The sequence below is a fragment of the Trachypithecus francoisi genome, unplaced genomic scaffold (assembly GCF_009764315.1).
Source record: "Trachypithecus francoisi isolate TF-2019V2 unplaced genomic scaffold, Tfra_2.0 Lachesis_group10, whole genome shotgun sequence".
Classification (NCBI taxonomy): domain Eukaryota; kingdom Metazoa; phylum Chordata; class Mammalia; order Primates; family Cercopithecidae; genus Trachypithecus; species Trachypithecus francoisi.
Window position 1 is genome coordinate 72716028 of NW_022681455.1, and position 14801 is coordinate 72730828.

The 14801-nt window shown below is 40.5% G+C and overlaps 1 protein-coding gene across 1 annotated transcript in view; it reads left to right on the forward strand.

Annotated features, from left to right (window-relative positions):
- Window positions 1-14801, forward strand: part of SENP6 (SUMO specific peptidase 6) — a 115348-nt gene that overhangs the window by 79574 nt on the left and 20973 nt on the right. The window lies entirely within an intron of this gene.

Consider the following 14801-nt stretch of genomic DNA (forward strand, 5'->3'; position numbering starts at 1 on the left):
TTAGCCAGACATATACCTATAATCCCAGCCACTTGGGAGGCTCAGGCAGGAAGATTACCTGAGCCGGGGAATTCGAAGTTGCAGTGAGTCATGATGGTGCCACTGCACTCTAGCCTGGTCAACAAAGCAAAACCCTACCCCCACACCCACCCCCCAAAAACAGAATTTGTGAGAATTAAATGAGATCGTACATATGAAGTAGTAGGAAAAATGCCTAGTACAGTGTTAGAAGTTTATGGTCTTCTAGGAAGCACAAATACGGAATTAAAACAATGATAGAAACATTAACATGGTGCAGACTTAGCAGTTGAGAGAATGCTTCATTATCTTTGGAGGTTGGGAGATGTGAGGGACCAGGAAGCTTTCCTGGAAGAACTTACATTATGACCCAATATATGTTATGACCCAACGTACACATGTATACACCTATGTGCAGTGTCTTTATACATGTATCAATTTGTATGTTTTTACTGGTGTGTGATATAAAATGGACATGTATATGAAATAAAACAATTTAGCATCTGTATGCATAGTTCTCTGTAATATTTTCTAGTTTCTTATACTGTGTTTCGTTAAACAAAACAAAACTTTCAAAAATTGATGCTGGAATCTGCTGAATTGATTTTATAGCCTATTGGTGGTTGCAGCTCAGTTTGGTGGGAAAACACATGTTGTTATAAAGAGCAAAGTTTTGATCAGCGAAATGATGCAATTGAATTTCTGTAAGACCATTTTGACAGGCATGACACTGTGGAAGTCTAGATGAGAGGTGATTTAAGGAAACAAGACAATTTAAGGAGCCTAATTAAGATATTTTAGTTAAAATGATGAGACGTTTTATGAGGTAGAATTGTTTAGTATATAGAATTAGTAGTACTCCAGGACTAATTAAGTGGATATTAAGGAGGAGAGAAAAGGGTGCCAGGTAGCTCCTCGTTTTCTGGCTCAAAAGACCTGCTAAATGATGTTGGCACTAAAGCAGTGAATGCAGAAGCAGAACAGGCTTGGATGAGGAGGGGATAAGTTCCCTTTTAGATATCTGTGATATAACAAAAGGACAGTGCCAATCAGCAGTTTAGCAAATGGTTTTAGAGTTTGGTTGAGTTCTGACCAACAGAGATGGTAAGATGTTGTTTAATTGTGAGAATGAATGAAATTGCTTAGGTAGGGATGTAGAATGAGAAAAAGAGTATAAGGACAGATCCTGGAGATTAAATTTGAAAAGATAGACCAGGAATAAAAAGGCTCCCATGAATAATTTTCAAAGCTGTTCAAGAAGTAAGAAGAGAAATTGAAGGGAAGTGAGAGCTTTAAAGGAGATTATATTCAGTGTTAACAATATAGCAGAGATCAGGGCAGCTAAGGGCTAATATAATTTTGAGTTCACAATGACCCCAAGGTAATTAAGGTCAACTATGCAGCCTGGACTTGCATCCCAGTCCCAGGAGTAGCAAGTTACCCCTGAACTTCATTGGAGATGGTATCAGTGGAGGCCTATTGGAGACCTCTCACCCCATCCATCAGTAACAGGGAGCCCTCTGTTATCAGTGGAGGTCTAGTAGAGAACATGTACTTTTAGTCCCACCTCACAATAGTGAGGTAACACCTACTACCCATTGGAGTGTGGTGCTAGAGGAAGTCTGCTAAAACACAAGAATGATATTGCTCTACATAGTTGCCAGCAAAAACAAAAACCATAATACTCAAAATGTCCAGATTTCAAAATGAAAATAATTTGCCTTACCCAGAATCAGGAAGATCTCAACCTGAATGAGAAAAGAAAGTCAATAGATATTAACACCAAGAAGACACAAATGTCAGAATTATTTTAAAGTATCTGATACAGTTGGGGTTTGTGTCCCCACCGAAATCTCATGTCCATTTGTAATCCCCACTGTTGGAAGAGGGGCCTTGTGGGAGGTGATTGGATTCTGGGGGCAGATTTCCTCCTTGCTATCCTTGTTATAGTGAGTAAGTTCTCACAAGTTTTGGTTGTTTATAAAAGTGTGTAGCACCTCCCCCTTTGCTCTCTCTTACTCCTGCTCCGGCCGTGTAAGATGTACTTCCTTCCTCTTCACCTTCCCTCATGATTCCAAGTTTCCTGAGGCCGCCACAGCCATACTTCCTGTACAGCCTGTGGATCTGTGAGTCAATTAAACCTCTTTTCTTTATAAATTACCCAGTCTCAGGTAGTTCTTTTTGTTGTTGTTTTTTTTTATTTTATTTTTTTTGGAGATGGAGTCTCGCTCTGTCACCCAGTCTGCAGTGCAGTGGCGTGATCTCGGCACACTGCAGCCTTTGCCTTCTACATTCAAGCAGTCCTTCCACCTCAACCTTTCGAGTAGCTGGGATTATAGGCACTCACCACCACACCCAGCTAATTTCAGGTAGTTCTTTCGAGCAGTGAGAGAACAGACTGATACAGCATCCATCATAAAAATGTTTTAATGAACGTGATGACAACTTGAGAAACAAATGAAAACTCAAAACAATATAAAGAAGAGAGAAATGGATAGGTCTGTAATCCTAGCAGTTTAGGAGGTCATGGTGAGAGGATCACTTGAGGCCAGGAATTTGAGACCAGCCTGCGTAACATAGCAAAGTCCTCATCTCTACAAAAAAACAAAAATGTAAAAAGGAAGAAACATAATGGAAATTTTAGAACTAAAAATACAAAACTGAAATAATGACTTCAGGGGCTGGGCTCAATAGTGGAATGGAAAAGACAGAGGAAGGAATCAATGAACTGTCTACAAGACATGTCAAAGTAATGATATTAAATAGGTTGAAAGAAAAAGGATGGAAAAGATACACCATACAAACTTTAAACAAAAGAAAGCGGAATCTGATAAACTTCTGAGGAAAGAAAATTACCAGGGTCAAGAAGGATATTTTATAATGATAAAGGAGTGATCCACCAAGAAAGCATACTAATCCTGTGTACTAAACAACAGAGTTATAAAATGTGTGAAGCAAAAACTGATAGACCTGAAAGGAGAAACAGACAAATCCACAAATAAACTTGGAGATGTTAGTACCCCTCTCTCAACAATTGGTAGAATAACTAGAAAGAAAATCAACAAGGATATAGAAAAGGATATAGAAGAACTCGACAACACCATCAACCAGCAGGATCTACTCAACATCAGGATTTTTTTTTTTTAATTACACTTTAAGTTCTAGAGTACATGTGCACAATGTACAGGTTTGATACATAGATACATAGGTATACATGTGCCATGTTGGTTTGCTGCACCCATCAACTCTTCATTTACATTAGGTATTTCTCCTAATGCTATCCCTCCCCCAGCCCTCCACCCTGTAACAGGCCCCGGTGTGTAATGTTCCTCGCCCTGTGTCCAAGTGAGCTCATTGTTCAGTTCCCATCTAGGAGTGAGAAAATGCTGTGTTTGATTTTCTGTCCTTGTGATAGTTTGCTGAGAATAATGGTTTCCAGCTTTATCCATGTCCCCGCAAAGGACATGAACTCATCCTTTTTATGGCTGCAAGTATGCATGGTGTATTGTATTCCATGTTGTATATGTGCCACATTTTCTTAATCCAGTCTATTATTGATGGACATTTGGGTTGGTTCCAACTCTTTGCTGTTGTGAATAGTGCCACAATAAACATACGTGTGCATGTGTCTTTATAGTAGAATGATTTATAATCCTTTGGGTATACACCCAGTAATGGGATTGCTGGGTCAAATGGTATTTCTAGTTCTAGATCCTTGAGGAATCGCCACACTGTCTTCCACAATGGTTGAACGAATTTACAGTCCCACCAACAGTGTAAAAGCATTCCTATTTCTCCACATCCTCTCCATCATCTGTTGCTTCCTGACTTTTTAAAGATTGCCATTCTAACTGGCGTGAGATGATACCTGATTGTGGTTTTGGTTTGCATTTCTCTGATGACCAGTGATGATGAGCATTTTCTCATGCGTCTGTTGGCTGTATAGATATCTTCTGTAGAGAAGTGTCTTCATATCCTTTGGCCACTTTTTGATGGGGTTGTTTTTTTCTTATAAATTTGTTTGAGTTCTTTGTAGATTCTGGATATTAGCCCTTTGTCATATGGGTAGATTGCAAAAATGTTCTGTGGGTTGCCTGTTCACGCTGATGGTAGTTTCTTTTGCTGTGAGGAAGCTCTTTAGTTTAATTATATCCGATTTGTCTGTTTTGGCCGTGTGGAAGCTCTTTAGTTTAATTAGATCCCATTTGTCTATTTTGGCTTTTGTTGCCATTGCTTTTGGTGTTTTAGTCATGAAGTCCTTGCCCATGCCTATGTCCTGAATGGTATTGTCTAGGTTTTCTTTTAGGGTTTTTATGGTTTTAAGTCTAACATTTAAGTCTTTAATGCATCTTGAATTAATTTTTGTATAAGGTGTAAGGAAGGGATACAGTTTCAGCTTTCTACATATAGCTAGCCAGTTTTCCCAGCACCATTTATTAAACAGGGGATCCTTTCCCCACTTCTTGTTTTTGTCAGGTTTGTTAAAGATCAGATGGTTGTAGGTGTGTGATGTTATTTCTGAGACCTCTGTTCTGTTCCATTGGTCTATATGTCTGTTTTGGTGCCCGTACCATGCTGATTTGGTTACTGTAGCTTAGTAGTGTAGTTTGAAGTCAAGTAGCATGATGCCTCCAGCTTTGTTGTTTTTGCTTAGGATTGTCTTGGCAATGCAGGCTGTTCTTTGGTTCCATATGAACTTTAAAGTAGTTTTTTTCCAATTCTGTGAAGAAAGTCATTGGTAGCTTGATGGGGATGGCATTGAATCTATAAATTACTTTGGGCAGTATGACCATTTTCCCGGTATTGATTCTTCCTCTCCATGAGAATGGAATATTCTTCCATTTGTTTGTGTCTTCTTTTATTTCGTCAAGCAGTGGTTTGTAGTTCTCCTTGAAGAGGTCCTTCACATCCCTTGTTAGTTGGATTCCTAGGTATTTTATTCTCTTTGTAGGAACCGTGAATGGGAGTTCACTCGTGATTTGGCTTTCTGTTTATCTGTTAATGGTGTATAGGAATGCTTGTGATTTTTGCATATTGATTTTGTATGCTGAGACTTTGCTGAGGTTGCTTATCAGCATAAGGAGATTTTTGGGCTGAGATGATGGGGTTTTCTAAATACACAATCATATCATCTGCAAAGAGGGACAGTTTGACTTCCCCATTTCCCAACTGAATACCCTTTATTTCTTTCACTTGCCTGATTGCCCTAGCCAGAACTTCCAACACTATGTTGAATAGGAGTGGTGAGAGAGGGCATCCTTGTCTTGTGCGGGTTTTCAAAGGGAATGCTTCCAGTTTTTGCCCATTCAGTATGATATTGGCTGTGGGTTTGTCGTAAATAGCTCTTACTGATTTTCCATCAATACTTAGTTTATTGAGAGTTTTTAGCATGAAACGCTGTTGAATTTTGTCAAAGGCCTTTTCTGCAGCTATTGAGATAATCGTGTGGTTTTTGTGGTTGGTCCTGTTTATGTGATGGATTACATTTATTGATTTGCATATGTTGAACCAGGCATACCAGGGATGAAGCCAACTTGATTGTGGAGGATAAGCTTTTTGATGTGCTACTGGACTAGGTTTGCCAGTATTTTATTGAGGATTTTTACATCAGTGTTCATCAGGGATATTGATCTAAAATTCTCTTTTTTTTTGTTGTGTCTCTGCCAGGCTTTGGTATCAGCATTGATACTGGCCTCATAAAATGAGTTAGGGACGATTTCCTCTTTTTTGTTGATTGTAATAGTTTCAGAAGGAATGGTACCAGCTCCTCTTTGTACCTCTGGTAAAATTCGACTGTGAATCCGTCTGGTCCTGAACTTTTTTTGGTTGGTAGGCTATTAATTATTGCCTCAATTTCAGAACCTGTTACTGGTCTATTTAGAGATTCAAGTTCTTCCTGCTTTAGTCTTGGGAGGGTGTATGTGTTCAGAAATTTATCCATTTCTTCTAGATTTTCTAGTTCATCTGCGTAGAGGTGTTTATTCTCTGATGGTAGTTTGTATTTCTGTGGGATCAGTGGTGATACCCCCTTTATCATTTTTTATTGCGTCTGTTTGATTCTTCTCTCTTTTCTTCTTTATTAGTCTTGCTAGCAGTCTATCAATCTTGTTGATCTTTTCAAAAAACCAGCTCCTAGATTCATTGATTTTTTTTGAAGGGTTTTTTGTGTTTCTAGCTCCTTCAGTTCTGCTTTGATCTTAGTTATTTCTTGCCTTCTGTTAGCTTTTGAATGTGTTTGCGTTTGCTTCTCTAGTTCTTTTAATTGTGATGTTAGGGTGTTGATTTTAGATCTTTCCTGCTTTCTCTTGTGGGCATTTAGTGCTATAAATTTCCCTCTACACACTGCTTTAAGTTAAGATGATTTAAATGTGTCCCAGAGATTCTGGTGCATTGTGTCTTTGTTCTCACTGGTTTCAAAGAACATCTTTATTTCTGTCTTCATTTCGTTATTTACCCAGTAGTCATTTAGGAGCAAGTTGTTCAATTTCCATGTAGTTGTGCAGTTTTGAGTCAGTTTCTTAATCCTGAGTTCTAATTTGATTGCACTGTGGTCTGAGAGACAGTTAGTTGTGATTTCTGTTCTTTTACATTTGCTGAGGAGTGCTTTTCTTCCAATTATGTGGTCAATTTTAGAATAAGTGTGATGTGGTGCTGAGAAGAATGCATATTCTGTTGATTTGGGGTGGAGAGTTCTGTAGATGTCTATTAGGTCTGCTTGGTGCAGAGCTGAGTTCAGGTTCTGGATATCCTTATTAACCTTCTGTCTTGTTGATCTGTCTAATGTTGACAGTGGGGTGTTAAAGTCTCCCATTATTATTGTGTGGGATTCTAAGTCTCTTCGTGGGTCTCTAAGGATTTGCTTTATGAATCTGGGTGCTCCTGTATTGGGTGCATATATATTTAGGATAGTTAGCTCTTCTTGTTGAATTGATCCCCTTACCGTTATGTAATAGCTTTGTCTCTTTTGATCTTTGTTGGTTTAAAGTCTGTTTTATCAGAGACTAGGATTATAACCCCGGTGTTTTTTTTTGCTTTCCGTTTGCTTCGTAGATCTTCCTCCATCCCTTTATTTTGAGCCTATGTGTGTCTCTGCATGTGAGATGGGTCTCCTGAATACAGCACACTGATGGGTCTTGACTCTATCCAATTTGCCAGTCTGTGTCTTTTAATTGGGGCATTTAGCCCATTTACATTTAAGGTTAATATTGTTAAGTGTGAATTTGATCCTGTCATTATGTTGTTTGCTGGTTATTTTGGCCATTAATTGATGCCATTTCTTCATAGCGTCGATGGTCTTTACAATTTGGCCTGTTTTTGCAGTAGCTGGTATCGGTTGTTTCTTTTCATGTTTAGTGCTTCCTCCAGGAGCTCTTGTAAGGCAGGCCTGGTGGTGACAAAATCTCTCAGCATTGCTTGTCTCTAAAGGATTTTATTTCTTCTTCACTTATGAAGCTTAGTTTGGCTAGATATGAAATTCTGGGTTGAAAATTCTTTTCTTTTTTTTTTTTTTTTTTTTTTTTTTTTGAGACAGAGTCTCACTCTTTTGCCCAGGCTGGAGTGCAGTGGCTGGATCTCAGCTCACTGCAAGCTCCGCCTCCTGGATTTACGCCGTCCTCCTGCCTCAGCCTCCCGAGTAGCTGGGACTACAGGCGCCCGCCACCTCACTCACCCAGCTAGTTTTTTTTTGTATTTTTTAGTAGAGACGGGGTTTCACCGTGTTAGCCAGGATGGTCTTGATCTCCTGACCTCGTGATCCGCCCATCTCAGCCTCCCAAAGTGCGGGGATTACAGGCTTGAGCCACCGCGTCCGGCCAAAAATTCTTTTCTTTAAGAATGTTTAATATTGGCCCCCACTCTTCTTTTGGCTTGTAGGGTTTCTGCTGAGATATCCACTGTTAGGCTGATGGGTTTCCCTTTGTAGGTACCCCGACCTTTCTCTCTGGCTGCCCTTAACACTTTTTCCTTTATGTCAAGCTTGGGGCATCTGACAATTATGTGTCTTGGGTTTGCTCTTCTCGAAGAATATCTTTGTGGTGGTCTCTGCATTTCCTGAATTTGAATGTTGGCCTGCCTTGCTAGGTTGGGGAAGTTCTCCTGGATAATATCCTGAAGAGTGTTTTCCAACTTGGTTCCATTCTTCACATCACTTTCAGGTACGCCAGTCAAACGTAGATTTTTCACAGTCTCATATTTCTTGGAGGCTTTGTTCGTTTCTTTCTACTCTTTTTTTCTCTAACCTTGTCTTCTCGCTTTATTTCATTAATTTGATCTTCAGTCACTGATACCCTTTCTTCCACTTGATCAAATTGGCTATTGAAGCTTGTGCATGCGTCATGGAGTTCTCGTGCAATGGTTTTCAGCTCCATCAGGTCTTTTAAGGTCCTGACCTCGTGATCTGCCCACCTTGGTCTCCCAAAGTGCTGGGATTACAGGTGTGAGCCACTGTGCCTGGCCAAATTTTATGTTTTTACCACAATTTAAAAAAATATTATCTATCAGTCCTAATGTATACTACCTGAATACAAACCAAGCTACTGAATAGCCTGAAGTGAATGTATAGATGAATGTTTTTGTTGTTGGATGGAGTGTTCTGTGAATGTCAATTATGTGAAGTTGGTTGATAATACCTTTTCAGCTCATCTTCATACTTACTTATTTTCTGCTTACTTGTTCTATCAGTTATTGAGAAAGGGTTGTTGAAATCTCCAACTATAATTATGAATTTGTCTACTTATTTCAAAGTTGTATCGATTTTTGCCACGTATTTTGAAGCTCCTTGGTAGGCACATACACATTTATGTGTTGGAGAATTCACCTCTATATCATTATATAATGTCTCTCATTATCTTTGATAATCTTCCTTGTCCTTGTCTACTTTGTTCAAAATTAATATAGCTACTTCACCTTCTTTTGATTTGCATTTACATGTCGTATGTCATATATCCCTTCACTCCTTTACTTTTAGGCTATTTAAGTCTTTATATTTAAAATGGTTTTGTGTTTTTGAAAGCATATTGCTCAATGTAAAATCTTAAGTTGAACTCCTGTATTTTGCTTACATTTTAGCATATTTCATACTTAATCTATAGTAGAGCTTTAATGTTTATCACACTGACTTTATATTTTCAGCAAACCCCTTTAAAATTTTACAGTTACACATTAAAACAAATTTCATATAGTAAACTTATGATATGTATGAGGTCTGCCTTCTCTGAGGGAGATACCAAATAATAAAGGACCTAACAAAACCCATGCTTTAAAAAAATCTTCATTTGTGTTTGTCTCATGACATTCTTAGAAGTGAATTAAAGAGAAAACTTTTTTTAACTTCATTACTAAATGAGTAACTGCCACTACCAGAGTTGCTAACTCTTCTCCATTTCTTTTTTTTTTGAGATGGAGTCTTGCTCTGTCTCCCAGGCTGGAGTGCATTGGCGTGATCTCAGCTCCCTGCAAGCTCCGCCTCCCGGGTTCACACCACTCTCCTCCCTCAGCCTCCGGAGTAGCTGGGACTACAGGCGCCCACCACCACACCCAGCTAATTTTTTGAAGTTTTTAGTAGAGACAGGGTTTCACCGTGTTAGCCAGGATGGTCTCGATCTCCTGACCTCGTGATCCGCCCGCCTCAGCCTCCCAAAGTGCTGGGATTACAGGCGTGAGCCACCGCACCCAGCCAACTCTTCTCCATTTCTAACTTTCCGAATAAGAAACTTTGAAACAAACTTTGCCAACATTATAAGGAGTAGAAGGGCATTGCATCTGGGGAATGTTAATGTAGAGAAGAAGAGGACTATTTTAATAAAAATTATGTTCAGAGTCTCTTTCATATCGTGAGAGGCTAACCTTAAAATCTTTTTTTTTCTTTTCTTTTTCTTTTTCTTTTTTTGAGACAGAGTCTCGCTCTGTTGCCCACGCTGGAGTGCAGTGGCCTGATCTCGGCTCACTGCAAACTCTGCCTCCCGGGTTCGTGCTATTCTCCTGCCTCAGCCTCTCAAGTAGCTGGGACTACAGGCGCCCGCCACTACACCCGGCTAATTTTTTTGTATTTTTTTAGTAGGGACGGGTTTGTTAGCCAGGATGGTCTCAATCTCCTGACCTCGTGATCCACCCACCTTGGCCTCCCAAAGTGCTGGGATTACAGGCGTGAGCCACCACGCCCGGGCTCTTAAAATCGTTTTTGTTTCATTTTTTGTCTTTTTGTTTTTTGAGACAGACTCTCGCTCTGTCACCCAGGGTGGAGTGCAGTGGCACGATCTTGGCTCACTACAACCTCTGCCTCCTGAGTTCAAGAGATTCTCTTGCCTCAGCCTTCCAAGTAGTTGGGATTACAGACATGCGTCACCACGCCTGGCTAATTTTTATATTTTTTAGTCTAGACAGGGGTTTTGCCATGTTGGCCAGGCTGGTCTCAATCTCCTGACCTCAAGTGATCCACCCGCCTCAGCCTCTTAAAGTCTTGGGTTACAGGCCTGAGCCACTGCGCCCAGCCTGTTTTTTTGGTTGTTTGAGATGGAGTCTTACACTGTCACTCAGGCTAGAGTGCAGTACACAATCTTATCTCATTACAACCTCTTACCTTCGTCTCCCAGGTTCAAGTGATTTTCCTGCCTGAGTAGCTGAGATTACAGAGCCCACCACCACCATGCCTGGCTCATTTTTATATTTTTCGTAGGGACGGAGTTTCACCCTGTTGGCCATGCTGGTCTCTAACTCCTGTCCTCAAGTGAATTCCGCCCCCATCAGCCTCCCAAAGTGCTGGGATTACAGTCATGAGCCACTGCGCTCAGCCTAATTTTTTTTTTTTTTAAATAGAGGCAGGGTGGTCTCAAATTTCTGGGCTCAAGCGATCCTCCCACCTTGGCCCTCCCACCTTGGCCTCCAAAGTGCTGGAATTATAGGCGATTACCATGCCCAGCTAATTTTTTTTTTTTTTCCAAAGACATATTCTTACTTTGTCGTTCAGATTGGAGAGCAGTGATACAATCATGGCTCACTGAAGACTGGACCTCCCTGGCTCAAATGATCCTCCTGCCTCAGCCTCTCAAGTAGCTGGGACTATATGTGCGAGCTACCACACTCTGCTAATTTTTTAAATTTTCTTAGAGAGATAGGGTCTTCCCTATCTCTCTATGTTGCCCAGGCTGGTCTCAAAGGATCCTTCCAGCACCATGCCCAGCCTAAAATCACTGTTCTTATAACTTCATCTAATAGTTAAAGGAGTTCTGATATTGTTAGATTTTCCATTTTATGAAATAACAACTAAACAGCTTCACCAGCATTCAATATTTAAATGATGTATGCATTTAGAGAAGTCAGTGCATCCAAATGGAAGAAATTCCCATAAGGTTTTTTTTTTGTTAATTGTGTTTTGTTTTTGAGATGGAGTGTCACTCTTGTTATCCAGGCTGGAATGCAGTGGCATGATCTCAGCTTACTGCAACGTCCGCCTCCCGGGTTCAAGCTATTCTCCTGCCTCAGCCTCCTGAGTAGCTGGGATTACAGACATGCGCTTCCACACCTGGCTAATTTTGTATTTTTAGTAGAGATGGGGTTTCTCCATGTTGGTCAGACTGGTCTCGAACTCCCGACCTCAGGTGATCCACGTGCCTCGGCCTCCCAAAGTTCTGGGATTACAGGTGTGAGCCACTGCGCCCAGCCTCCCATAAGTTTTTGTAGTGAGCTTGGGTTTTCCCTTTAATTCTAAAATAAGAGATATGATTATTCTTTTAAAGTTAACAGTTGTTAACACATGTACACTTAAAAAATCTAGAACTGTAGTCACAGAAATCTTATAGGTGCATATCAGAAAGACGAAACTAGTTCCTTTAAAAGCATAAATTAAGCCAGGTGCAGTGACTCACCTATAATCCCGGTACTTTCAGAGGCCGATGCTGGAGGATTGCTTCAGGCGAGGAGTTCGAGACTATATTGGGCAATATAGCAAGACCCTTGTCTCTACAAAAACATACAAAAAAAGAAAAAAAATGAATTGGGCCATAGTAGTGTAGGCATGTGGTCCCAACTACTCAGGAGAGTGAAGTGAGGGATCATTTCAGCCCAGGAGTTTGAGGTTGCAGTGAGCTATGACCTTGCCACTGCACTCCAGCCTGGGTAAGAGAGTGAGACTTTATCTCAAAGAAATAAATAAAGGCACAGGCTGGATGTGGTGGCTCAAACCTGTAATCCTGGAGGCTTCCCAGACTGGTGCCTGAGCCCTGCATCCCTCACCCCCCACCCTCCCCGCATCCCACTCCTCCCTCGCACCTGGCACTGTGGCTTTTCCTTCCTCCCTTTCCCCGCCAAAAAAAAAAAAAAAAAAAAAAACCTGTAATCCTAGCACTTGGGATGCCAAGGCTAGCAGACCATCTGAGCCCAGAAGTTCAGGATCAGCCTGGGCAACATGGCGAAACCCCATGTTTACCCAATAAAAGAAAAGCAAAAGTTAGCTGGGTGTGGTAGAGTATGCCTGTAGTCCCAGCTACTCTGGAGGCAGAGGGAGGAGGATGGCTTCAGCCCAAGAGGTGGAGGCTGCAGTGAGCCACCATGTCTAGCTCAGTTTTCTTAAATCACAAATACATTTCCTTTTTTTAAGGTGAATATCCCTTTATTCAATTCGGTTTTGTAAAACAGCCATTGTAGGCCAGGCACAGTGGCTCATGCCTAAAATCCCAGCACTTTGGGAGGCCAGGGTGGGAGGGTCATTTGAGGGACAGAGTTCAAGACCAACCTGGCCAACATGGTAAAACCCAACCTCTACTAAAAAAAAATACAGAAATTAGCTGGGTGTGGTTGCAGGTGCCTATAGTCCTAGCTGCTCAGGAGGCTGAGGCAGGAGAATCACTTGAACCTGGAGGCGGAGATTGCAGTGAGCCAAGATTGTGCCACTGCACTCCAGCCTGGGGGACAGAGTGAGACTTGGTCTGGGGAAAAAAAAAAAACTCAAAGTAGCCATTATAGTTTAGGCCAGCAAAAGTCTCATGGTTCACTCATTACAGTGTAGTCCCTGGACTGATAGCTATTTCTCTACATGGTGTGTTTTGAAGATTGTAGAATTCAGCAATTGATATAAACTATGTCTTGATCTGATTCACTGTCTTGTATTATCTTCTTTAGGGGCACACTGAGTTGCCTGAAAGCAAGAATTTTTTAAATTATGTCCTTTTCATTAAAACTTGAGCTATGGAATTTTTACATATTAGTAATGAAAGTAACAGGTTTCAAGAACGTGCCCTCTGGGGGTCAGATATTTTAAGCATTACTCTTTCTGTATAAGATTTCACAAGGCTTTCAGACTGTCCTCATTTTCATAATATTAATGTGGTCATAAGCTTGAACTGGCATAAGTCCTATGAGAAAGTTTGGATCATAAATAAATTTAATATATCATAATTTCTCTTTGTGATATAAATGACTATTGTTATTTCTTTTGATATAGATGTATAAAAAAATAACTAAGGCAATAAAAAATTAGAACCAGGCCAGGCGCAGTGGCTCACAACTGTAATCCCAGCACCTTGGGAGGCCAAGGCAGGTGGATCACTTGAGGTCGGGAGTTCAAGACCAACCTGACCAATATGGAGAAACCCCATCTCTACTAAAAATACAAAATTAGCCTGGCATGGTGGTACATGCGTGTAATCTCAGCTACTCAGGAGGCTGAGGCAAGAGAATTGCTTGAACCCGGGAGGTGGAGGTTGTGGTGAGCCGAGATCGTGCCATTGCACTGCAGCCTACCTAGGCAACAAGAGCGAAACTCTTAACTCAAAAAAAATTAGAGCCAATGGAAGATCACTTTATAGAGTCATTGTTACCACCTCACCAGTGTACAAGTTCTTTCTCTTTATTTTCTATTTTCATAAAAAATACTATGCTGCTGGTTCTTCATGGTTTATTAACTGAACTGTTTAAAATGAAATAATACATAATAACACCTTTATTCAGATATAATACATATAACATACAATTCACCCATTTAAAGTATACAATTCAGTGTGTTTCATTGCTCCGTAAAGAAGCCTAGTACTGTACCCATTAGCAATCTCTGTTTTCTTCCAATCCCTCCTCTAGCCCTGTGCAACTGTCAGTCTTTTTCTCTATCTCTGGCTTTTTGTATTGTGGACATTTTGTATAAATAGAACCATAAAATATGTGGTTTTTATGAGTAGATTCTTTCAGTTAGCATGTTTTCAAGGATTTTCTATGATATCATATGTATTAGCACTTCTTTTTCTGTTTCAAATATTTCATTGTATAAATGTAACACTTTATTTTTCCATTTGTCAGTGAGCATTTTTCTTATGCTTTTGGGCTATTATGAATAATGTGGGGACATATGCTTTACTCTAGATTTAGAGTGTGCCCTTGGTTTTTTAAAGTTTATTTTTATTTTTTTGAGACTAAGTCTTGCTCTGTCATGCCCAGGCTACAGTGTAGTGGCATGATTTTGGCTCACTGCAACCTCTGCCTCACAGGTTCAAGTGATTCTCCCGCCTCAGTCTCCCAAGTAGCTGGGATTATAGGCACTCGCCACCACGCCCAGCTAATTTTTTGTATTTTAGTAGAGACAGAGTTTCATCATATTGGCCAGGCTGGTCTCGAACTCCCGACCTCAGGTGATCTGCCCACCTCAGCCTCCCAAAGTGCTGACATTACAGGCATGAGCCACCATACTCAGCCTAACAAGGTTTTTGGTTTTTTTGTGTGTGACAGAGTCTCACTTTGTTGCTCAGGCTAGAGTGCATTGGCTCAGTTTCAGCTCGCTGCATAGAATGTGTCCTTGTTTT